Raw genomic sequence first — 26,992 nt, 5'->3', positions numbered from 1 at the left:
CTGTGAAGATGGGAGATCCTTCCAGAAGGACAACCATCTCTGCAGCACTGCACCAATCAGGCCTTTATTGTAGAGTGGCCAGACGTAAGCCACTCCTTAGTAAAAGGCACATGACAGCCCATTTGGAGTTTTCCAAAAGGCACCTAAAGGACTCGCAGACCATGAAAAACATGATTCTCTGGTCTGATGAAGCCAAGATTGAACTCTTTGACCTGAATGCCAAGCATCACGTCTGGAGGAAACCTTGTACCATCCCTACGTGGAAGCATGGTACCATCATGCTGTGGGGGTGTTTTTCAGCGACAGGGACTGGGAGACTAGTCATGATCGAGGGAAAGGTGAATGGAGCAAAGTACAGAGAGATCCTTGATGAAAACCTGCTCAGGACCTCAGACTGGGGTGAAGGTTCACCTTCCAAGAGGACAACGACCCTAAGCACAAAGCCAAGACAACGCAGAAGTGCCTTTAGGACAAGTCTCTGAATCTCCTTGAGTGGCCCAGCCAGAGCTCGGACTTGAACCCGATCGAAAATCTCTGGAGAGATCTGAAAATTGCTGTGCAGCGACGCTCCCCATCCAACGGCACACACCAGTACCCCCTGTATATAGCCTCATTATTGTTATGTAATTTAATATATATATATTTTTTACTATAGTTTATTTTGTAAATATTTTCTTAACTCTATTTCTTGAACTGCATTGTTGGTTAAGGGCTTGTAAGTAAGCACTTCACGGTTAGGTCTACACCTGTTGTATTCGGCGCATGTGACAAATACAATTTGATTTGATTTTGAAACCTGACAGAGCTTGAGAGGATCTGAAGAGAAGAATGGGAGAAACTCCCCAAATACAGGTTTGCCAAGCTTGTAGCATCATACCCAAGAACACCCAAGGCTGTCATCGCTGCCAAAGGTGTTAACAAAGTGCTGAGTAAAAGGTCTGAATACTTATGTAAATGCGATATTTCATTATTATAATTTTTATACGTTTGCAAAAATGTCTAAAAGCCTGTTTTTGCTTTGTCATTATGGGGTATTGTGGGTAGAAAAAAAACTATTGAATCCATTTTAGAATAAGTCTGTAACGTAACATCTGGAAAAGGTGAAGGGGTCTGGTCTGGTTACAAGCAAAAATAACCCCTATCTGGTCCAATTTAGACTTTCTGTATGTATTAAATGTGTTTGTGTAAATCTAAAACTGTGTGTGTCTGACATTGTTTGACATCTGTCTGTCTGTCTGTCTGTCTGTCTGTCTGTGTCTGTCTGTCTGTCTGTCTGTCTGTCTGTCTGTCTGTCTGTCTGTCTGTCTGTCTGTCTGTCTGTCTGTCTGTCTGTCTGTCTGTCTGTCTGTCTGTCTGTCTGTCTGTCTGTCTGTCTGTGCACATGTGTCTCCATTGGCCTTTTCCTGTTTTTCCACCTAGGAACTCAGTCCAGAACAATCAGAAGAAGGGTGTGTGTGTGTGTGTGTGTGTGAACCACAGTGAGGCAAGGTCAAAGAGGCAAACAAATGTCAAACCCAGCATGATGGCACAACAACACCGGTGCATTCCTTACCATCCACACACATGCGCACACACACACACACGCGCACACACACACATGCGCACACACACACACACACACACACACACACACACACACACACACACACACACACACACTACCCAGGCCCAGCAAACCTAGACACCCAGCTTCTACTGTTTCAAACCCACACACAACTACAGCACTTGCTTGCCTGAAACCTGAAGACTGCTAGATCTGAAGACTGTGGTAGCACCCCACACCATAACACTTACAGACATAGGATCTTAATTTGAGCCAGTTTGCGACAGCAAGAAAATAATCCTGCAGCAACAGGAAATTTTAATTATTTTGTGTTTTATAATTAATGGACATTTTTGTAGGGGTTGATATATTACTAATATGTGAAAATCAAGTCTAAAATTCGGAAGTGGAAATTACGAAGATTAGAACCCCTTTTAAACCTCAAATACACTACAAGTTTTAAATGTCCTGCATTGCAGGAAAGTTCTCCTGCAACAGGGTGATCAAATTAAGATCCTACATCTGTAAACACAATCAATAAAAAACTAACATTTTCCCTGGAGGCTGCACACTAGCACACAGCACACTAGCAAACAGCACACTAGACCAATACACACTCTAAACCAATATACACTCACAAGACCAAGCATACACTAGCCATAACATATGCCACTTCACACAGCTCAAGAGTTCATGGCCTTTGAGTTAAAAAAAGAAAGACAATGAGTCTGTTGATACACAGTGTTCATTAAGGCTGCTTCTTTCAAATGGGGCAGAAGGGTATGAAATAGCTAATTGATTATTTTATTGAGGAGCGCAGACTCTCAAGCTTCTTGTGTAAACACACACACTACCACACACACACACTCAGTCACAATCCTAGAACCTGACACACACAAACATTGCTAAATGCACCCTTTCACACACACAGATACACAAACAAATGCTATGCACACACACAAACACATTCTCTTCTCTATAGCAGACACAGACAGGAATACCAAGAAGAAGAAAGGCGAAAGGTATGTTTCATGATTAACTACTCAGGGTGTGACTGTGATAACATACAGAAACTCAACTCCTTTTGTTCACCTGACCAAGAATACCTCACAATCAAATGCCGACCATATTACCTCCCAAGATAATTATCTTTGGTTATAATCACAGCCGTGTATACTCCCCCTCAAGCCAACACCATGATGGCCCTCAAAGAACTACACTGAACTTTATGCAAACTGGAAACCACATATCCTGAGGCCGCATTTATTGTAGCTGGGGATTTTAACAAAGCAAAACATTGGACCACAGATACTTGACTTTTCAAAATGCCTACAAGGCTCTCCCCAGCCCTCCCTTCGGCAAATCTGCTCAGAAATCCATTTTGCTCATCCCTTCCTATAGGCAGAAACTCAAACAGGAAGTGCCCATGCTAAGGTATATTCAACGCTAGTCTGACCAATCGGAATCCATGCTTCAAGATTGTTTTGATCACACAGACTGGGATATGTTCCGGGTAGCCTCTGAGTATTACATCGACGAATACACAGATACGGTGACTGAGTTCATCAGGAAGTGTATAGGCGATGTACCCACTGTGAATATCAATAACCTTTTCACACATGAGTTCCAAATATCTCACAAGGTTGCCCCAGCATGAGTTGTTTTATGCACGTGATGTCAGAATGCATATACTGTTCCAAAATGTGATTGTTAAGCAGTTTGAATAGAGGTGTGTTCCGCCTCCTCATTAATAAACATAGAAGTTGCCCATTTCAGTGTTGCAGACAATTTATGTTTGAGGCTTTACTGAGCCAGACAAACTTCTCTCTTCGAGGAGAGCCCAAGCACTTCACCAATGTTTCCGCAGATCAAGTACGCAGACGTTTGGGCAGTCTTGCACAAATTGGCACATTTTCTGGCTAGCGCTCACATTGCCTTCCTTGTTGTTTTCCTTGCAAATAATGACTTTGGACATGTGTGCGTTCCTATCAAAGTAAATGTCTTATTTTCTGTATATTGTGTTGTCGTTTCTACTGTAGCATACAGTATGTATGTATGTATGTATGTATGTATGTATGTATGTATGTATGTATGTATGTATGTATGTATGTATGTATGTATGTATGTATGTATGTATGGAGCATAATGTATTTACAGTTTTATTCACATGTTTTAAAGTGCTGGTGACAAATAATGCATTCCGACTATTGCATAGATTGTAATGGACACCTATGATGTGTTTAAAATACTTTTTTGAAGGTTGTACTGATTATGATGAGCTAATGCTAAGCTATTTGCCAGCTATGTGTGGCGCCATGTTAGTTGACATTATACAATGCAATCTGGGTGTCAGGTAAATGTCTGTCAGACCAAAGATGTTATAATGAGGTGAAGGGTAAACTTCTGGAAGTGAATGATTGTAGATGACAACCCCCTTCAACATGCATACTGCAAACAGACCAAACTCATCTTGTCTCCTCTTACTATCTTTGGTTGACGCGAAAAAAAAATACATGACGGCATGCACAAACTACCCATCGTCGGATTACTTTCAATTTCTAGAAAGTGTTTTACTCAATTATTTTGATCAATGGAGAGCAAACCCGTGATGTGATGAATTATAAATAGTAATTGCTATTAGCTAATTCATATTGTGGTTTCTGACAGCCGAGAATTTTCTAAATATGACCATTTGTGTTACATCAATCTTTCCTCAGTTAACGCTAGGACTAATGTAGCCTACATTTTCCAGTTTGGATGATTGTGTATGCTGTCACTACTTCTGTGAATGTCTGAACACTGCGTCCAAAAATAAACTGCTCACATTCAGGATATAACTTTGTAAGGACTGTGTTTGTGCAAAATGTTTCTGTGAAAAAACTGTGGCTAGTTTAAATGCTGACTGTTGCGTCAATCGAAACTGGACGTTCTAAATGAGCATTCTAATCAAACCGGTTTGAGCGTATGCTGCAGAGACTGCTGTAGAATTATCACACACTTTTTAAAAAACCTACCCAAACCAGAAACCGTGGATAGATGGCAGCATTTGCGCAAAACCCTTTAACACGAACCATCGCATTTAACCACGGCAAGGTGACTGGGAATATGGCCGAATACAAACAGTGTAGTTATTCCCTCCATAAGGCAATCAAACAGGCAAAACGTCAGTACAGAGACAAAGTGGAGTCACAATTCAAACGGCTCAGACAGGATACATATGTGGCAGGGTCTACAGACAACCACGGCCTACAAAGGGAAAACCAGCCACGTTGTGGACACCGATGTCTTGCTTCCGGACAAGCTAAACACCTTCATAGTCCACTTTGAGGATAACACAGTGCCCCCTACATGGCCCACTACCAAGGACTGGTGGGCTCTTCTTCTCTGTGGCCGATGTGAGTAAGACTTTTAAGCGTGTTAACCCTTGCAAGGATGTTGGCCCAGAGAGCATCCCTAGCCACGTCCTCAGAGCATGCGCAGACCAGCTGGCTAGAGTGTTTACAGACATGTTCAATCTCTCCCTATCGCAGTCTGCTGTCCCCACTTGCTTCAAGTTGTCCACCATTGTTCCTGTACCCAAGAAAGTGCTTTGAGAGGCTAGCTAAGGATCATATCATATCACCTCTACCTTACCTGACACCCTAGACCCACTTCAATTTGCTTACCGCCCCAATAGATCCACAGACCATGCAATCGCCATCGCACTGCACACTATAGTCAATGAACAGAGTTCATTGACTATAGCTCAGCATTCAACACCACAGTACCCTCCAAGCTCATCATTAAGCTCGGGGCCCTGGGTCTGAACCCCGCCCTGTGCAACTGCGTCCTGGACTTCCTGACGGGCCCCCCCGGGTGGTGAAGGTAGGAAACAACACCTCCACTTCACTGATCCTCAACAGGGGCCCCACAAGGGTGCATACTCAGCTCCCTCCTGTACTACCTGTTCACCCATGACTGCGTGGCCAGCACGCCTCCAACTCAATCATTAAGTTTGCAGATGACACAACAGTAGTAGGCCTGATTACCAACATTGACGAGACAACCTACAGGGAGGAGGTGAGGGCCCTGGGAGAGTGGTGCCAGGAAAATAACATCTCACTCAACATCAACAAAACAAAACAAAAGAGCTGATCTTGGGCTTCAGGAAACAGCAGATGGAGCACGCCCCTATCGACATCGACGGGACTGCAGTAGAGAAGGTGGAAAGCTGCAAGTTCCTCGGCATACACATCACTGACAAACTGAAATGGTCCACCCACACAGACAGTGTGGTGAAGAAGGCGCAATAGCACCTCTTCAACCTCAGGACGATGAATACATTTGTCTTGGCCCCTAAAACCCTCACTAACCTTTACAGATGCACAACCACTGTGTGGTACGGCAACTGCACTGCCCGCAACCACAGGGCTCTATAGAGGGTGGCATCACCAGGGGCAAACTACCTGCCCTCCAGGAAACCTACAACACCCGATGTCACAGGAAGGCCATCCAGAAGGCAAGGTCAGTACAGGTGCATCAAAGCTGGAACCAAGAAATTGTAAAACAACTTCTATCTCAATGCCATCAGACTGTTAAATAGCCATCACTAGCCGGCTTCCACCCGGTTGCACAACCCTTCACCTTAGAGGCTGCTGCCCTATATACATAGACTTGGAATCACTGGCCACTTTAATAATGGAACATTAGTCACTTGAATAATGTTTACATACTGCTTTACTCATCTCATATGTACATACTGTATTCTATTCTACTGTATTTTTGTAAATGCCACTCTGACATTGCTCAATCTAATGTTTATATATTTCTTAATTCCATTCTTTTAGTTTTAGATTTGTGTGTATTGTTGTGAATTGTTAGATACTTCTGCACTGTTGGAGCTAGGAACACAAGCATTTCGTTACACCCACAAATACATCTGCTACAAATTTGATTTGATTTTGACATACAGTATATCACTCTCCTCTCTCTTTCTGTTCCACGGTGGTTTACGACCAGCAGCAATTACACCTTTTGTTGAGGGGGCCAGGTCAAAGGGCAGAGTGGGAGAGGGAGGGAGGGCCCCCATTCACACAGCCCAAATGGAAGCCTGTCTATAAAACTCTGAGCTTTTAATGTACACCCAACACACTCAAAATAATGGTTCTAAATAGTGCCAGATAGGGGTTCTTTGGCTTGTAACCATAGCGGCACCCTTTTTGGTGCTATATAGAACCCTTTTTTGAAGGTTCTAAAAGGAACCTGTACAGTGCTATAAAGAACCCTTTCCTAAGGTTCTATATAGCACCAAAAACAGGTTCTCCTACGGTTGCAACCCTTTTTTATGGTTCTTTATAGAACCTTTATGCAGAATGGTTCAAATAAAGAACCTTTCTCAATCTGAAACACTCTTGGTAGACCTTTTTGAGGAACCATACAGATTGTTTTATTCAGGTTAGCCATATTAAATTGTCAACAATGTTATTATTGTGTTTATTGACAAGTTGAGGAGAGCGCCACTGACTGGTTTAGTCAACCATTTTCAATTGACACAAGACCATAAATGAGTCTTTCACAAGACATCATTCCTGGCCATAGTCATATATAATAGGTAACAGCGTAACACCACACATTAAATAAACTGGATTGACGCTCTCATTCAAGGTTACACAAAAAGAGCTGTGTGCAAACCACCCCCCAAAATATTAAAATGAGCCACCTTACCTACATTTTAATTATCACTAAAAGAGCAAAGAACCCTTTTGTGAACTGTAAAGAGCCGTTGAAGAACTCAGAGGGTTCTTTGAGTCCTTATGGTTCCACATAGAATCCTCACCTATCCCAGAGAACCCTTGAGGAAACCACATTTTTGAGTGTGAACAGCCATAGGTTGTGACTTTTCACTGGACATCAGCACACATTTGTGTACCTTCATAACCAACACTACTATAGCAGCACTCTAATCACCCCCCACAATATCTTTCTATATCCTTACTGATCCTCTAGGGAAAAGTTAACATGTTTGTCTCATGGATAATAAACTCTATCCATATTTAGATAGAAATCGAATCTCTAATTTCTCATGCATCAACACACAATGTCCTGAACAAGTACGTTCAAGACAAAGCGTGGAGCAAGAGTAAATTGCAAGAGACACACAGTTTCACAATGGTGCAGCTGGCTGCAGCACACCTGACATGTCTCTACACATACACACCAAGTCACAGACCTCGCAATCAACACAGCAATGAAGTCTGGGAAAGGAGGGAGGAAGTAAAAAAGGCCTCTTGATTCACTACTCTACATACCGTAAGATCTATGTACGTTATATACAATAAAACATCTGACGTGTAAATCCATTACATGATGTTGATAATGTTGACCAATGGTAAGTCGTAATGGTCTACTGGCATGGAGGTAAGATAGACCATAAAACAAGGGTTACCAGACAAGTTCAAACACCAGATTGTAGATTCCACTATCCTCAGGCAACAGGTAATTCATCTGACATTTCTTAGGAACCCATCAAGAGAGGGATGAGGGAGTGAGAGAAGAGGGGGATGGATGAATGGAAAGTGGAATGAAAGAAAAGGAAGAGATAGGAGAGCTATGTGGCTACATCTCATCTCCTTAGACAAACACCGAAGCGGATTATCAGACTACTCAATCAACCATTCTTTATCTGTCGCTTTCACTGTCAGACCACTTAAGAGTTTATCGCCTCCAAGTCAGCTATGGAACAAAAGCAAGGACAGACGGGTTGTTGAGAGTAGTATGCTACCTCTGTGACAGAGATGAGCAGTCTTTATTCATATTTTCTTTGACTGTTTCGATTTTAAAGAGCAAAACAGTGATTATTGAGATACTTGAAATGCACTTCAAGTAAAGCTTGATTGGCTTTGATGTGACACCTGGATAAACAGCAGCTAATAGAAATCTGAATGTTGAAGTTAAGATGATTTGAGTCTGATTCCTCTGCTGTTGCTCCTTTCAGGTTGCAGCCATGCTGAGTATTTCTCCAGAGGATATAGTGTACCAGACCATATCCTCCCCAGTCTCTGTGTTCTGTAGCGTTCAGTTCCACCTCACTAAGAGTAACGCCAGATCTACATCAGATGTTCCGTTACGGTCCCGTTCACTTCACTGATTCCCATCACCTCGGGACGCTGTTCTGTAATTCCATAATTCCCGCTCGGTGGTCCTAGTAATCCCTCTTTTCCGGCTGGCTGGCCGCTCCAAGGCCACTTCCTTCCCTTCCCTTCCGGGCTTCTCCCCTCTCAGCTGCCTGCCTGCCGGCTCAGCCCACACTATTAATAGGACAACAATAACAACCAACCGCCCGGCCCTGGCCAGCGCTGATCAAGAGACAGGGTCGAGGAGAACATACGGTATCACAACAATAACTAGAGTACACTAGACAAGGACCGAAATGGACAGAACATATCACCATGACAACTAGACTAGGGTGGCTAAAATCCATGCCACATGATACAGCATAAAGGCTTGATAAGTCCTCAAATGGTATACAACACATGATATAAAGCCTTGAATTACTTTTGATGTAAAATAGGCTACTTACGCTAAATGTCAAAAGCTGTGAAAGTCACAAGAGTGCTTGCATTTGCTGGGAATGACATGCTAAACACCAAAATGATATTTATGTCAATCAGAAACACTGTCATTACTGAGATTGCAGTACGTTCATGCTGGTTGGGTTGATGATCTAGTTTTTGGGTTGAGGTGTTGTAACATACAGTATTAACAGTTGTAAAGAGAGACATGATGATGAGCTAAGCGCTACAATTAGTTAGTGCTACATGCTAAAGTGAGTTGGTGTTTTATTTGTCACATGAGCAGAATACCACAGGTGTAAACCGCACTGCGAAATGCTTACTTAAAGGCTCTTCCTCAACAATGCCGTCTGTGTTCAATGTCAAAGGTGCGAAATAGAAAATCCAACTTTCAACACTAGGTCAGACCAAAAATAAAAGCGAGCAGGAAATAAAACACACAAGATTGTAAGTTACATACGGTCAGCATCCGCACCATATCAATGTGCAGGGATACGGTGGTAGTTGAGGTAGATATGTACATGTAGTCAAGGGTAAAGTGACTAGGCAGCAAGATTAATAATAATAAAATAGTAGAGGTAGCGTGTATGATTATATGAGTTATCTACAGTTGTCAAGGAAACAGCCTCTGGTTGTAGGCAGGCAGTAGACACAGTAATCCTGCAGACTTGATACATGTGGGAATGAGACTGCTAAAGTAGTTAAATACCACCCTCTCCTCTCTTCCCTCCTCACTGCACTGTGTTGAAATGTGACTCCACACTCCAGATTATAAACAGGGAGCCGTCTTGAACCACACAGAGCTACCCAGAAACACACACCAGAGAGAGAGCAACGTTAATTAGAGAACTGGAGATATCCAGAACAACACACCAGCGAGAGAGAGCAACATTAATTAGAGAACTGGAGACTCGAGACAGCATGGAGAAACACCGCATACAGTAGTCAAGAAAGAGAAAGAGAGCTGAGCTAGAATTTCCACTGTCCATTTTAAAGTGTTTCACTGCTCCTGTTTTGTCCTACTAAGAGAACAGAGTTGTTAAACACATGTAACGGACCCTTTGTGTCTTTCAGTCTTTTTCTCCCTCCGTTTTTCACTCTGTCTTTTCTTAGAGAGGGGCCAGTCTGTTCATTCAGTGGGGACTCTCTGTCTTCCTCTTTACTCAGAGGAGTGTAGCTCTGTTCTCTCTGGCACGTGAAACACTTCCCTCCACACCTCCCTCTCTTCCCCCGCTCCACAAAGCCAGCATTCCCACAGAAACCCCCTCAAACTCTGGATTGAAATACTAGCCCCGTTTTACCTCCTGTCTCCTCCTTCTCTACTTCCCTCTCACCCTGAGAAACAGCAGCAGTAAATGGTAAAAGCTGCGAGTTTCTTACCTCAGACAAGCTCCCACTCCAGCCAGGAAAACACAGGGAATATCATCCTCAACGCTCCGCACGGAAAGGCAAGAGCAACAAGTAGTAACAAGGAACGATTTCCCCTCCCTTCTCCCCCTCTCTCTCTATCACTCTGCTTCTGCCTCTGCTCCGATCCACTCCATTCACTCAGCTGCAGTGGTCTGAGGGAGTGTGTGAGAGTGTGTGCGTCTCTCTCTCTCTCTCTGTCTCTCTGTTTCTCTGTCTCTCTCTCTCTCTCTCTCACACACACTTTTCTTTCCCTACCTCATCCCCTCTTGCTTGCTTTCCCATTTTCAAGCCTTGGAATTAAGGGACGGTTCAAAATTTAGTCCAAAATAGGGGATGGTTGTCAAACTTTGTGTTTTGTTTTGAGCACAGGCGAGGGTATTGCATTTTTTCTCTGCTTTACATTCACTCATTTTCAGGTTTTAATATGTAAGGTCTTTCATCCTAGCCAAATGTCCTCATCTACTTGGTGCTCCTCCCCTATATCAAGGTGTTTTGGTACTTCCCTTATTCACTACGATTTTCCATGTGCTAACTTTTACTATACCACAGGTCAATATAGTCTACTAGTCTATCCTGCCCACTATCCACCATTCATAGTGACAATAGTGGAAGGTGGATCGCTTGTCCAGATCTGCAATAGGCTAACAAGCAATCATACCACACATAAAAAGCATTCAAAGCTACATCAATTTTCAATATGAATCCACAAGAACAAATAGGAATAGCTGATAGGCAGCGGAGAGGCCAGATGCATCACTGCTCATGAAAGAACTGTGAAGACATGAGACATGCAGCTCAAAAAGCACCCCTGTGTATCTTGTTTAAGGAATATGCAATTATCCTACGTAGACTAGCCTACAACACCAAAATGCAATGAATAATTGCATTATTGCTTTCAAATGAGTACAAAAGTCTAGAAAGGCACAGTAGCAGGCCAGTCTGGTTGTATTTTTTACTTCTGATACCAAGATGCACTGTCTGTTGCAGATCATCATTCTCCTAAGTAGTCCTATAATAATGTGGACACATATGCTCCCGACAGTCCCAGTTATTCAGGAAAGCTTAACACGTGCTCTGCCTCTTCTCCAATCGGAGCGGCTATTCCTCACATACTTCGAACCGAATGCTTCAATACAGCCTACATAATTGTCATTTAACTTTTCAAATATATTACCGTTTATATGTAGCATAAACACAGTCAGCCACAATATTTTTTATCTGATTAGGCTGCTTCAAATGTCTCCTCCCAGGTAAAAACAAATGTTCCCACAACTTTAAAGAACGTTCCCTTAAGTGTCTCATTAGGTCATTAACTAACGTTTTCATTGGAATGTTTCTAAGAAACCATTCCCTTAATGTCAAATAGAACCTACCCAGAACGTGGTTACGATGTTCTCAGAACTTAAGATATTAATGTTCTAGACGTGTTTCATGGGAATGTGGCAAAAACATGAATGTGCCCAGATTTCTGTGGACTAGGAGACTATTCCATCAACGTCCCACCAAACATACACAGAACCTTTTTGTCTTACCAGATGCACTATGAAAAGGTTCTAGCTAGTGTATAAAATAAAATCTTTATTTGTCACATGCGCAGAATACAAAAAGTGTAGATCTTACTGTGAAATGCTTACTGACAAGCCCTTAATCAACAGTGCAGTTCAAGAGGAGTTAAGAAAATATTTATCAAATAAACTAAAGTTTTAAAAAAGTCACACGTTAACATAACAATAACGAGGCTATATATAGAGGGTACCGATACTGAGTCAGTGTGTGGAGGTATAGGTTAGTTGAGGTCATTTGTACATGTAGGTACAGTAGGGGTGAAGTGACTATGCACTTCAGCGAGTAGCAGCAGTGACAAAACAAATGTTCAGCAGTCTTATGGCTTGCGGGTAGAAGCTATTTAGGACTTGGAGCTCCGGGAATGGCTTGCCGTGCGGTAGCAGAGAGAACAGTCTATGACTAGGGTGGCTGGAGTCATTGACAATTTTTAGGCCCTTCCTTTGATACCGCCTGGTATAGAGGTCCTGGATGGCAGGAAGCTTGGCTCCGGTGATGTACTGGGCCGTATGCACTACCCTCTGTAGTGCCTTGCGGTTGGAGGCCGAGCAGTTGCCATACCAGGCAGTGATGCAACCTGTCAGGATGCTCTTGATGATGTAGCTGTAAAACCTTTTTTAGGATCTGAGGACCCATGTCAAAACTTTTCAGTCTCCTGAGGGGGAATAGGTTTTGTCGTGCCCTCTTCACGACTGTCTTGGTGTGCTTGCTTGTTCGTGATGTGGACGTCAAGGAACGTGAAGCTTTCAACCTGCTCCACTACAGCTCCGTCGATGAGAATGGGGGAGTGATAGGTCCTCCTTTTCCTGTAGTCCATAATCATCACCTTTGTCTTGATCACGTTGAGGGTGAGGTTGTTGTTCTTGCACCACACGATCAGGTCTCTGACCTCCTCCCTATAAGCTGTCTCATCGTTGTCGGTGATCAGGCCTACCACTGTTCTGTCATCAGCAAACTTAATGATGGTGTTGGAATCGTGCCTGGCCGTGCAGTCATGAGTGAACAAGGAGTATAGGAGGGGACTGAGCATGCACCCCTGAGGGGCTCCCGTGTTGAGGATCAGCGTGGCGGCTGTTTTGTTACCTACCCTTACCACCTGGGGGCGGCCCGTCAGGAAGTCCAGGATCCAGTTGCAGAGGGACGTGTTTAGTCCCAGGGTCCTTAACTTAGTGATGAGCTTTGAGCACACTATGGTGTTGAACCCTGTGCTGTAGTCAATGAACAGCATTCTCACAAAGGTGTTCCTTTTGTCCAGGTGTGAAAGGGCAGTGTGGAGTGCAATAGAGATTGCATCATCTGTGGATCTGTTGGTGCGGTATGCAAATCGGAGTGGGTCTAGGGTTTCTGTGTGCTGGTGATCCATGACCAGCCTTTCAAAGCATTTCATGGCTACAGACGTGAGTGCTACAGGTCAGTAGTCATTTAGGCAGGTTACCTTAGTGTTCTTGTGTAACAGTGTAGGTTCCGTCCCTCTCTTCGCCCCAACCTGGGCTCGAACCAGGGACCCTTGCACACATCAACAACTGACACCCCGCGAAGCATCGTTACCCATCGCGCCACAAAAGCCGCGGCCCTTGCAACGCAAGGGGCAACCCTACTTCAAGTCTCAGAGCGAGTGACGTCACCGATTGAAACGCTATTAGCGCGCACCACCGCTAACTAACTAGCCATTTCACATCGGTTACACTCACCCCCCCTTTGACCTCCTCCTTTTCCGCAGCAACCAATGATCCGGGTCAACAGCATCAATATAACAGTGTAGGTTCTGTCCCTCTCTTCGCCCCAACCTGGGCTCGAACCAGGGACCCTTGCACACATCAACAACTGACACCCACGAAGCATCGTTACCCATCGCGCCACAAAAGCCGCGGCCCTTGCAACGCAAGGGGCAACCCTACTTCAAGTCTCAGAGCGGGTGACGTCACCGATTGAAACGCTATTAGCGCGCACCACCGCTAACTAACTAGCCATTTCACATCGGTTACACTCACCCCCCCTTTGACCTCCTCCTTTTCCGCAGCAACCAACGATCCGGGTCACGGCACCAATGTAACAGTGTAGGTTCCGTCCCTCTCTTCGCCTCAACCCGGGCTCGAACCAGGGACCCTTGCACACATCAACAACTGACACCACACGAAGCATCGTTACCCATCGCGCCACAAAAGCCGCGGCCCTTGCAACGCAAGGGGCAACCCTACTTCAAGTCTCAGAGCGAGTGACGTCACCGATTGAAACGCTATTAGCGCGCACCACCGCTAACTAACTAGCCATTTCACATCGGTTACACTTGGGCACAGGGACTATGGTGGTCTGCTTGAAACATGTTGGTATTACAGACTCAGACAGGGAGAGGTTGAAAATGTCAGTGAAGACACTTGCCAGTTGGTCAGCGTATGCTCGGAGTACACATCCTGGTAATCCGTCTGGCCCTGCGGCCTTGTGAATGTTGACCCGTTTTAAAGGTATTACTCACATCGGCTGCGGAGAGCGTGATCACACAGTCGTCCGGAACAGCTAAGCAACTCCAGTGTAGATTTGGCATTGTGTTTTAGGTTATTGTGTCCTGCTGAAATGTGAATTCCTCTCCCAGTGTCTGGTGGAAAGCAGATTTAACCACGTTTTCCTCTAGGATTTTGCCTGTGCTTAGCACCATTCAATTATTTTTTTTATCCTGAAACTGTAAGTGGTTGAATACTTATTGACTGAAGATATTTCAGCTTTTCATTCTTTATTAATTTGTAAAATGTTCAAGAAACAGAATTCCACTTTTACTTTATGGGGTATTATGTGTAGGCCAGTGACAAAATATCTCAATTTAATCCATTTTAAATTCAGGCTGTAACACAACAAATTGTGGAAACAGCCAAAAGGTGTGAATACTTTCTGAAGGCACTGTATGTGTATTTTTTAAACTGACAAATCAAATCAATCAATCCAAACTGTGCAGGGGCCATTTGATGAATAGAAAGAGATCTGTTACAGAACACCAAAAAGTGTGATGACATTCGGAGTTTGTCAAGACAATACCTCGATACTAGGTAGGCCTACAAGGTAGGGAGGGATGTCTTTTGTTTTTGTCGAGATTGACAGTCTATTTATTGTTGTGTTGAAAATGCAAAACATGATATTGAAGCGCCTGAAGACGGTATGCTTTGTTTATTGGTTGTGTGGTGCATATACAGTGGCTTGCGAAAGTATTCACCCCCTTGGCATTTTTCCTATTTTGTTGCCTTACAACCTGGAATTAAAATATATTTTTTTTTGGGGGGGGGTTGTATCATTTGATTTACACAACATGCCTACCACTTTGAAGATGACAAATATTTTTTATTTTGAAGCAAACAAGAAATAAGACAAAAAAACTGAAAACTTGAATAACTATTCACTCCCCAAAGTCAATACTTTGTAGAGCCATGTTTTGCAGCAATTACAGCTGCAAGTCTCTTGGGGTATGTCTCTATAAGCTTTGCACGTCTAGCCACTGGGATTTTTGGCCATTCTTCAAGCCAAAACTGCCCCAGCTCCTTCAAGTTGGATGGGTTACGCTGGTGTACAGCAATCTTAAGTCATACCACAGATTCTCAATTAGATTGAGGTCTGGGCATTGAGGTCTGGGCCATACCAAGACATTTAAATGTTTCCCCTTAAACCACTCGAGTGTTGCTTTAGCAGTATGCTTAGGGTCATTGTCCTGCTAAGAGGTGAACCTCCGTCCCAGTCTCAAATCTCTGGAAGACTGAAACAGGTTTCCCTCAAGAATTCCCCTGTATTTAGCGCCATCCATCATTCCTTCAATTCTGACCAGTTTCCCAGTCTCTGCCAATGAAAAACATCCCCACAGCATGATGCTGCCACCACCATGCATCACTGTGGGGATGGTGTTCTCGGGGTGATGAAAGGTGTTGGGTTCGTGTCAGACATAGCGTTTTTCTTGATGGCCAAAAAGCTCAATTTTAGTCTCATCTGACCAGAGAACCTTCTTCCATATGTTTGTGGAGTCTCCCACATGCCTTTTGGCAATTAAGCAGCAATGGCTTTTTTTCGGCCAACTCTTCTGTAAAGCCCAGCTCTGTGGAGTGTACGGCTTAAAGTGGTGCTATGGACAGATTCTCCAGCCTCCGCTGTGGAGCTTTGCAGCTCCTTTAGGGTTATCTTTGGTCTCTTTGTTGCCTCTCTGATTAATGCCCTCCTTGCCTGGTCCGTGAGTTTTGGTGGGCGGTCTCTTGGCAGGTTTGTTTTACTGCCGTATTCATTACATTTTTTAATAATGGATGTAATGGTGCTCCGTGGGATGTTCAAAGTTTCAGATATTTTTTATAACCCAACCCTGATCTGTACTTCTCCACAACTTTGTACCTGACCTGTTTGGAGAGCTCCTTGGTCTTCATGGTGCCGCTTGCTTGGTGGTGCCCCTTGCTCAGTGGTGTTGCAGACTCTGGGGCCTTTCAGAACAGGTGAATATATACTGAGATCATATGACAGATCATGTGACACTTAAATTGTACACAGGTGGGCTTTATTTAACTAATTATGTGACTTCTGAAGGTAATTGATTGCACCAGATCTTATTTAGGGGCTTCATAGCAAAGGGGGTGGGATACATATGCACACACCACTTTTCCATTTTCCTTTTTTTTTATTTTTAGAAAGAAGTCATTGTTTTTTCATGTCACTTCACCAATTTGGACTATTTTGTGTATGTCCAGTACATGAAATCCAAATGAAATCCATTTAAATTACAGGTTGTAATGCAACAGGGGACAACGCCAAGGGGGATGAATACTTTTGCAAGGCACTGTATTTTATATAATTATAAATATGGCTAGCTGATCATTGTCTGATGTCGGCTCTGATTGTAATGTAGGCCTAATGTAACAGGTAGGGAGAGTGAGCTTGTCCGTGGTGGTCAGCGATCCCTCAATGTTCTGGCCCATAGCGCTGCATGGCATTGACTGTGCAACATAAGAATGCTAAAGTGGAAAAGTCGATATCCACTTTTAGAAACACAGTGTCTCTACAGTTATTGTTATTTGTAGTTGTAAAGGTTATTTTGAGTTAAGTCTATGAGGGTGGAGGGTGTGCAATTTCTTTTACAGTACAAGGGAAGGGTCATGTGAAAATATTTTTACGTTGGGGAGGGTGGTGCATTTTTTTATGAAACCTTGATCGCTAATGTGTCTTTTTGTAGAGCAAAACATTTTGTGGAAGTTACTACACAGCGCATAGAACCCTTTGCACACTCAACGTCAATTTAAAAAGACTCGGTCACATGACTAATGAAATTTGAACAGCCAGATCTGAATAAATCGGTTGGATGGATGGCTTTGATTGTCCAGAAAACTAATTGCAAGTCCATATGTTAATAATCCAAATATTCTGCTTAAAAAGATTTTGCACTGCTACCCTTAGCATTCATTATTCTTAGAGGAGGTCAGAACAAGCAACAGGGACATCACCAGAGTTTCATAACCAGGGGCTCAGCCCTGAAGACCAGGGACTGACAGGCAACCACAAATCGTCATTGACTTTTCTAAAATAATTTCCTGCAATTCTACATCATTTTACATGACTGGAGACATTACAATAAAAATGTTTAATACCACACAAATTACCAAATGACAAGATACCCTGACATTGACATACTGAGATCAATAAAATGAATGACCCAGGTCTTAAATGCAAACAATAGCATAGGCCAATGAAAAGAGTGGATACACAGATTGTAGGCCTACAATATGAGGAGGAAATTATAGTCCACCAACTTTCCAGTGGCACTCACTTATCCAAGGTCCTGGCGATGTCCCTAACTGAATTTATCGTCTCTGTGCTTCCCAAAGATATCCTGGCGCATGAAGGCTACACCTACAGACGGGCACGACAGAGTGCAAATAAGTTATCCTGGAAGTGCAGAGGTCACATACTGTAATGCTCAGAGGAGATCAGAACACCTAGCCTACTTCGACACTTATTCATGACACATCAATTTCAATCCTTTCAATGACTACAAAATCCTTTTGAGACCAGAACACTAAGCACATTCTTGGAAGATTTTTTCCTGAACTTGTTTTTATGGCCCTGCATTCATGTAGCCTATTCTTATTTTTGTTATTTTTTGGAATACATGTTTTAGGCCTACTTATTTTTGCACTATGATTTTTGTATTTTCCTAAGCTTTTCCATTGATAAATACATGTTTTATAGTGAATGGTTGGTGTTAATGGATATCGTAAAAATGATATAAAATTAAAATACATTCTTTAAAATGAAAATACATTGTAGAAACTAGACAGGCTATTGGCTGTTTTTAGCCTTCAGCCTTTATATAACCATATGAACAAATTTATATAAAACATTCTGTGGATATGAATGAAGTTACATAGGCCTAGGCTACAATATTCTGCCCATATGAAGGAATGCATATACAATACTTGTAGCCATACATGATTTAATGAAAAGCAGTAAACATTCACATTTAATAACAGACTCATAAACACAATCACACAATAGTCTACAACTGGCTTCACAGCTTCCCCAGCGCTTCACAGTTTCCCAGGAAAACTCGGAAAAAAATTCTCCCTCACACATACACACTTTCCCCCTGCGTGTGTGTGTGCAGAGGGAATGCCGTTGTGTTCCAGCGCAACCCGGGCTCAGAGGGGGCGGGATCAAGACCTCAGAGAGCAGAATTCCTTCCTGAGAATGGTCCAATCAGAGCCAGAGCTGTGGTTGACCAGAAAAAAAGTGCATGGCTGAGGCCAGGACTCTCTCCCCACCAAACTACAGCTAGTAGAGTCTTACTACTCTCACATATGCATACAGGCTATTCCACTGCTATAACTTTATGCTATCCTACAATATTCATTAGAACTCTATTATAAGAAACCTACACTGTAGTTGACTTGGCTGTTCCATACATGGATAACGTGAACTTAAAGCTGTCTGTCTGTCTGTCTGTCTGTCTGTCCTCCCTCCCAACCTGATCAATCCTCTCAGGTTTCTGCTGCTGTTCTAGCCCAGGAGGAAGAGAGACATTCATCCACAGAATCGACATAATACCTCCTCCTCCACCTCTAAACACCTCACAATTCCTCAATTAAACCCCACCACAAAGCCTATCAGATCATCCCCTCACCACTACCCCCTATAACTGTACCACGGGACTACAAACTACCCATTTAGCAGACATACCCGGTACATCCGCTCACCAGACCTTAACCTTTCCCTAAACATTTCAAACAGGACTACAACCCTTCAAACATGACTACAACGTCTCAGTGGTTAGAGCGTTGGGCCAGTAACTGAAAGATTGCTGGATCGAATCCCCGAGCTGACAAGCAAAGCAGTTAATCCACTGTTCCCCGTATGCCTAAGACGTGGATGTCGATTAAGGCAGCCCCTCCGCACCTCTCTGATTCAGAGGGGTTGGGTTAAATGCGGAAGACACATTTCAGTTGAAGGCATTCAGTTGTACAACTGACTAGGTATCCCCCCTTTCCCTTTCGTGCTAAGCTCTTCTAACTCCACTGTGATTTACTGAGGGAGGGGGGAGGATTGACAGGCATACCGGTCTGATACCGGGATACCGATTACCTGCATTATACCCTAACACACATACACTTGCACAGAAAAACAGAGGGAGGAAGAGAGGGGTTGGTGCCAGAGGAGGAGGATAGAGGGAGAGACACAGCCATCCTGATAGCCCTCCTGACAACCCCCCCCCCCCCCCACACCCACTGAGAACATACACAAGACACAGATTGTACTCCTTATGGACTCAAACGGGAAATATATACAAGAAAAAAAAAACGTTTTCCCAAACACAGTGTGTCTAAACTCTGATGTCCAAACACCCAGCGCGCCCTAGACCTTCTGTCTGAGGACCAACTAGGTTCACCTAGCCACATAATAATACACACAGGCACAAACGACCTGAGAGCACAGCAGGAAAGGGTGGCCACAGCACTCAAGGGAGTGATTTAAAAATCTTCTTCTACTTTCCCCAATGCACAAGTGGTTATCTCCACCCTGCTACCACGAAAAGACTTCCACCCTGCTACCATACAGCAGGTAAAAGCAAGTATTTCCCATGACTGTGCCTCAAAACCAAATGTTTACCTGGCCCACAACTCCACCCTTGACTTGAACAGCCTTTATGACCAGGTCCACCTATACAAGGCAGCAGTGCCCAATTTCGCCCGGACCAATAAAGGACATCGCTCTCAAAAGCAGCCCTAACACTTCACACAGGAGCAACAGATCAATAGACACCCTGCCCAGACCAGCGAGACACTCTCCCAGACCTGCGGGACCCCCCCGGACCTACACATAGAGAACCCACGCAGAGAGGACCTACATTCAGACCACAACATCACCAGCCACGTCCACACCCCCACCCCTTTATCACTGACCTCAAACCAGAGTCTCTCAGAGCGTTCACAGTCAGCCCACTGACACTCCTATCAGACCACAGCAAAATCGCAGTCTACTTGAACAGAGCACTACTCTATCATGAGTGTGACGACCCTCCCACTCTGTCTGTCGAATTCTTTCTCTTTGCTCTTGTTTTCCTTAATAGGATGTCGGTGGGCGGAGCCAGGAGGGTCGTCAGCGACATGGGACACACCTGGACCCGGGTGTGTCCCAGGATAAATGCACCTCTTCCCCATTCATTGGGGAGACTCTCTCCATGCAGACACCTTTATAGATTTTGTTGTGGTATTTTTGTGGTCTTTTGGTTGTTTTCTTTGGCACCTTTCAACACCCCGCATTATCACATTTATGCATGCAAAACACTCACTTACACTACTGATTACTGATTACACACACCATTGTTAATTGTATTTACTTTCCTTTATTTAATAAATATATTTTGTTATTCCTTGTCTCCACGTTGTCTCCCTTTTGTTACGGACTTCGAGCCGGTTCATGACATGAGGCATCAAAGCCAAAGGAACTGAGTAATATTAATAAATGCTATAGATGGAAGGTATGTCATGTGGAAACCTACCAAAAGAAATTAGGCAACAACAAATTCAATCCCTTCTAGACAACTTCATGGACAAAACGTTCCACTGTAATAGTGAAGGTGAAAATTTGGCACCAGAAAATGTTAACAGGATATTTGACCTCTCAGCTTCCCTATCTAATCTAAAAATGTCAAACAGAAAACTGAAGAAAATGAACAACAATGACAAATGGTTTGATGAAGAATGCAAAAACCTAAGAAAGAAATTGAGAAACCTGTCCAACCAAAAACAAAGAGACCCAGAAAACCAGAGTCTATGCCTTCACTATGGTGAATCACTAAAACAATACAGAAATACATTTACATTTTAGTAATTTAGCAGACGCTCTTATCCAGAGCGACTTAGAGTAGTGAATGCATACATTTCATAAAAAATTTTTTTCGTACTGGTCCCCCGTGGGAATCGAACCCACAACCCTGGCGTTGCAAACACCATGCTCTACCAACTGAGCCACACCACGGAAAAAGAAGGAACAGCATGTCAGAAATTAGCTCAATGTAATTGAAGAATCCATAGACTCTAACCACTTCTGGGAAAATTGGAAAACACTAAACAAACAACAAAACGAAGCATTATCTATCCAAAATGGATATGTATGTGTAAAGCACTTTTCCAATCTTTTTGGCTCTATAACAAAGAACAAACAGCAAAAACATATACATGATCAAATAGAAATCTTAGAATCAACTATTAAAGACTACCAGAACCCACTGGATTCTCCAATTACCTTGAATGAACAAGAGGAAAAAAAAGAAAAACCCTCCAACCCAAAAAGGCCTGTGGTGTTGATGGTATCCTCAATGAAATTATAAAATATGCAGACATCAAATTCCAATTGGCTACACTAAAAGTCTTTAACATCATCCTTAGCTCTGGCATCTTCCCCAGTATTTGGAACCCAGGACTCATCACCCCAATCCACACAAGTGGAGACAAATGTGACCCCAATAACTACCGTGGGATATGCGTCAACAGCAACCTTGGGGAAATCCTCTGCATTATCATTAACAGCAGACTCGTACATTTCCTCAGTGAAAACAATGTACTGAGAAAATGTCAAATTGTCTTTTTACCAAATGATCGTACGACAGACCACATTTTCATCCTGCACACCCTAACTGACAAACAAACAAACCAAAACAAAGGAAAAGTCTTCTCATGCTTTGTTGATTTCAAAAAAGCCTTAGACTCAATTTGGCATGAGGGTCTGCTATACAAATTCATGGAAAGTGGTGTTGGGGGAAAGACATACGACATTATAAAATTCATGTTCACAAACAACAAGAGTGCAGTTAAAGCCTCTTGGGGCTAGGGGGCAGTATTGAGAATTTTGAAAACAATATGTGCCCATTTTTAACTGCCTCCTACACCAACTCAGAAGCTAGAATATGCATATTATTGTTCAGGTTTGGATAGAAAACACTCTGAATTTTCTAAAACTGTTTGAATGGTGTCTGTAAGTATAACAGAACTCATATGGCAGTCAAAACCCTGAGACAAATTCTGACAGGAAGTGGATACCTGATGTGTTGAATTACCTTTAAGCCTATGCCATTGAAACACACAGGGGCTTATTAATTGTTGAGCACTTCCTATGGCTTCAACTAGATGTCACCAGTCTTTAGAAAGTGTTTTGAGTCTTATACTGTGAGAACTGAACGAACAAGAGCCTTGGAACGGTGGTGGCCGATTAGACTCTGGCGCACGTCCACCTTGAATATTATTCATGTTCTGGTTAAAAAAGGCACTAATGATTTATGCTATACAACGTTTGACATGTTTGAACGAACGTAAATATTTTTTTCCCCCTCGTTTATGAAGACAAGTCCGGCGAGCATAGATCATGTGCTAATAACACGGAGCTTTTTGGACATAAATTATGAGCTTTTTCGAACAAAACTACATTTGTTATGGACCTGGGATTCCTGGAAGTGACATCTGATGAAGAGAATCAAAGGTAATGGATTATTTACATAGTATTTTAGATCTCTCCAACATGGCGGTTAGTCTGTATCGCAAAGCGTATTTTTCTGGGCGCAGTGCTCAGATTATTGCAAAGTGTGATTTCCCAGTAAGGTTATTTTTAAATCTGGCAATCCGGTTGCGTTCAAGAGATGTAAATCTATAATTCTTTGAATGACAATATAATATTTTACCAATGTTTTCGAATAGTAATTATTTAATTTGTTGTGCTGCTTGACTGGCGGTTATTGGAGGGAAACGATTTCCTCAACATCAACGCCATAGTAAAACGCAGTTTTTGGATATAAATATGAACTTAATAGAACAAAAAATGCATGCATTGTCTAACATAATGTCCTAGGAGTGTCATCTGATGGAGATTGTCAAAGGTTAGTGCATCATTTTAGCTGGTTTTTTACTTTTGGTGACGCCTGTCTTTGAATTGACAAAACATTACACACAGCTATTGTCAATGTACTCTCCTAACATAATCTAACTTTATGCTTTTGCCGTAAAGCCTTTTTGAAATCGGACAACGTGGTTAGATTAAGGAGATGTTTATCTTTCAAAGGGTGTAAGATAGTTGTATGTTTGAGAAATTTGAATTATGACATTTAATTGTTTTCAAATTTGGCGCTCTTGATATTTCACCTGTTGTTGATAGGGTGTACCAGGGGTTAAAGAGGTTAAAATAAGTAAAAAACACACACATTTCTTCCCACAGGGCCGTGGGGTGAGACATGGATGCAGCTTAAGCCCCACCCTCTTCAACATATATATCAACAAATTGGCGAGGGCACTAGAATAGACTGCAGCACCCGGCCTCACCCTACTAGAATCTGAAGTAAAATGTCTACTGTTTGCTGATGATCTGGTGCTTCTGTCACCAACCAAGGAGGGCCTACAGCAGCACCTAGATATTCTGCACAGATTCTGCCAGACCTGGACCCTGACAGTAAATCTCAGTAAGACCAAAAAAATGGTGTTCCAAAAAAGTCCAGTCGCCAGGACCACAAATACAAACTCCATCTAGACACCATTGCCCTAGAGCACACATAAACCTATTAATACCTTGGCCTAAAAATCAGCACCACAGGTAACTTCCACAAAGCTGTGAATGATCTGAGAGACAAGGCAAGAAGGGCCATCAAATGCCATCAAAAGGAACATAAAATTCAACATACCAATTAGGATCTGGCTAAAAATGCTTGAACCAATTATAGAACCCATTGCCCTTTATGGTTGTGAGGTCTGGGGTCCGCTCACCAACAAATAACTCACAGAATGCGACAAACAACCAAATTGAGACTCTGCATGCAGAATTCTGCAAAAAATATCCTCTGTGTACAACATAAAACACCAAATAATGCATGCAGAGCAGAACTAGGCCGATGCCCGATAATTATCAAAATCCAGAAAATATTTGTTAAATTCTACAACCACCTAAAAGGAAGCGATTCCCAAACCTTCCATAACAAAGCCATCACCTACAGAGAGATGAACCTGGAGAAGAGTCCCCTAAGCAAGCTGGTGCTGGGGATCTGTTCACAAACACAAACAGACCCCACAGATCCCCAGGACAGCAACACAATTAGACCCAACCAAATCATGAGAAAACAAAAAGATAATTACTTGACACATTGGAAAGTATTAGCAAAAAAACTGAGCAAACTAGAATGTTATTTGTCCCTAAACAGAGAGTACACAGAGGCAGAATACCTGACTACCGTGACTGACTTAAACTTAAGGAAAGCTTTGACTATGTACAGACTCAGTGTGTCACGTCCTGACCATAGAAAGATGTTATTTTCTATGGTAGAGTAGGTCAGGGCATGACAGGGGGGTTTTCTAGTTTAGTTTTCTATGTTGTCATGTTCTAGTTTTGTATTTCTATGTTGGGTTTTGTTTGGGATGATCTCCAATTAGAGGCAGCTGGTCCTCGTTGTCTCTAATTGGAGATCATACTTAAGTAGGGTTTTGTTCTACCTGGGTTTGTGGGAGATTGTTTTTGAGTTTGTGTATGTTTCAACTCTGCATCACGGTTTGTTGTTTTCGTTCTTTAGTTTATGTGTATGTATTGCATAGTTTCACAGTGAAAATAAAATGTGGAACGACACACATGCTGCACTTTGGTCCGCTCCTTCCTACGACAACCGTGACACAGTGAGCATAGCCTTGCTATTCAGAAAGGCCGCTGTAGGCAGACCTGGCCACAAGAAAAGGGCAGCCAGTGAAGAACAAACACCATTGTAAATACAACCCATATTTAGGTTTATTTATTTTCTCTTTAACCATTTGTACATCGTTACAACACTGTATATATACATAATATGACATCTGTAATGTCTTTATTCTTTTGGAACTTCTGTGATGTTTACTGTTCATTTTTATTGTTTATTTCACTTTTGTATATTATCTACTTCACTTGCTTTGGCAATGTTAACATATGTTTCCCATGCCAATAAAGCCCCTTCAATTGAATTGAATTGAGAGGTGTCCGAGAGAATGACCTAGACAGAGGGAGTGAGGGAGACAGAGAGAAGGACGGGACAGAGAGAACCTTCAAGAAGACAGGGGGCACTGGTATGTAGGCTGTAGAGTTACACAGGAACATAAAGAGAAAGAAGCAGTGAATCCTCTCATCCTGTAGGTAACTCTCTCTGACACCTCTCGCTGTATCTCCACTATTTTTCCTTCTCCTCTGTCACTAACCTCTCTCTCTCCCTCTCTCTCTCTCCAGCTCCCCCCTCTCTATCCCTTTGTTTGTTTTTCGACATCAAAGGTATGTCAAAACAATGTGTCTAACTGTGTGTGTGCACGTGTGTGTGTGTGTGCACGTGTGTTGATATGCATGTGTCTCAGCAGACTGAAAGGTGTACAGTCTCCATCAGGCTAGAGGTCGTCCTTTAATCCTTCAAGCCCTTGAGGCTTCTACATGTGTCCTCACCCTCCCCTGAGACCAGAGAGAAACCTGAGAGGAGGAAGTGAAAGAGCGAAAAGAGGAGGAATAAGAGGAAGTGATAGAGCGAGAAGAGGAGGAATAAGAGACAGATAGATGGGAAGAGAGATAGAAAGATGGGGAGAGAGATAAAGTCGAGTGTTGACGACAGAAAGTGAGAAAGAAACAAAGGCAGTGAAAAGAGACAAAGATGAGGAGAGAGAAACAGAGAGAGGAACAGAGAGAGCAAAAGAGGATAAGAGTGACTGTTAAATCACTCAAATGTAAGTGGATAGATAGAAAGAGGGATTGAAACGAGTGCAGCGGGCCGGGAGGAAGAGATGAAGAGCGACAGCGTGGAGGCGGAGACGCCCACTCTGCTCCGAAATGTTCTCCTGCAGCCCAAATGACACACACACACGCACACACGCACAGACGCAAACGCACACGCACACGCACACACACACACACACACACACACACACACACACACACACACACACACGGCACAGGAGAGACATTTTCCACCCGCAATGCAACACCAGGCAACCCATAGGAACATCCCTACTCTACATGGAACAAGACAGAACTGTATAGTACAGCAACTTAAAACTTCACTCACTGTATGTGTGAGAGTGAATCTGCGTGTGGAACTGTGGATCAGTTGGAGTTCTACATGCAAGGTTCAACCACATCATGTTTTAAATAGACAATGAATGAATGAATGAATGAATGAATTTCTGTTTCACCCATTTTCAGGCGTTCAGGAGTTGTATTTGCATGACAGACCACAGTTATCTCTGATTGTCATCCGGTGCTCGTTGCGTCTCATTAGCGTCAGTGCTAGTCACACGTACACACTCCACCAGGGCACTGCTTTTTCATCTGCCAGACCCATTTAAAAGAGTGTAGCAACAACAGACTCAGTATCTCTGTCAGTGACATTATCTCAGTCACTCAATTGGATGAGTCATCCTCTGATCTCCATACTCACAACATG

At 42.9% G+C, this 26,992-nt stretch overlaps 1 protein-coding gene across 4 annotated transcripts in view; it reads right to left on the bottom strand.

The window, feature by feature from the left end:
* The window catches only part of LOC106562976 (disabled homolog 2-interacting protein), a 256,858-nt gene that overhangs the window by 186,964 nt on the left and 42,902 nt on the right, over nucleotides 1–26,992 (bottom strand). Inside the window, exon 1 of one of the 4 annotated variants that reach the window (XM_014128141.2) lies at nucleotides 10,474–10,665. The exons of the other annotated variants lie outside the window; for them this stretch is intronic. The gene's annotated coding sequence lies outside the window, so the exon portion shown is untranslated. Of the gene's footprint in view, nucleotides 1–10,473; nucleotides 10,666–26,992 lie in introns of those variants that run through there. 4 annotated transcript variants of the gene reach the window in all.

Source organism: Salmo salar, chromosome ssa11 (assembly GCF_905237065.1).
Source record: "Salmo salar chromosome ssa11, Ssal_v3.1, whole genome shotgun sequence".
NCBI lineage: Eukaryota > Metazoa > Chordata > Actinopteri > Salmoniformes > Salmonidae > Salmo > Salmo salar.
The sequence above is the reverse complement of the archived record's forward strand: the minus strand, read 5'-3'. Positions and strand labels throughout refer to the sequence as shown.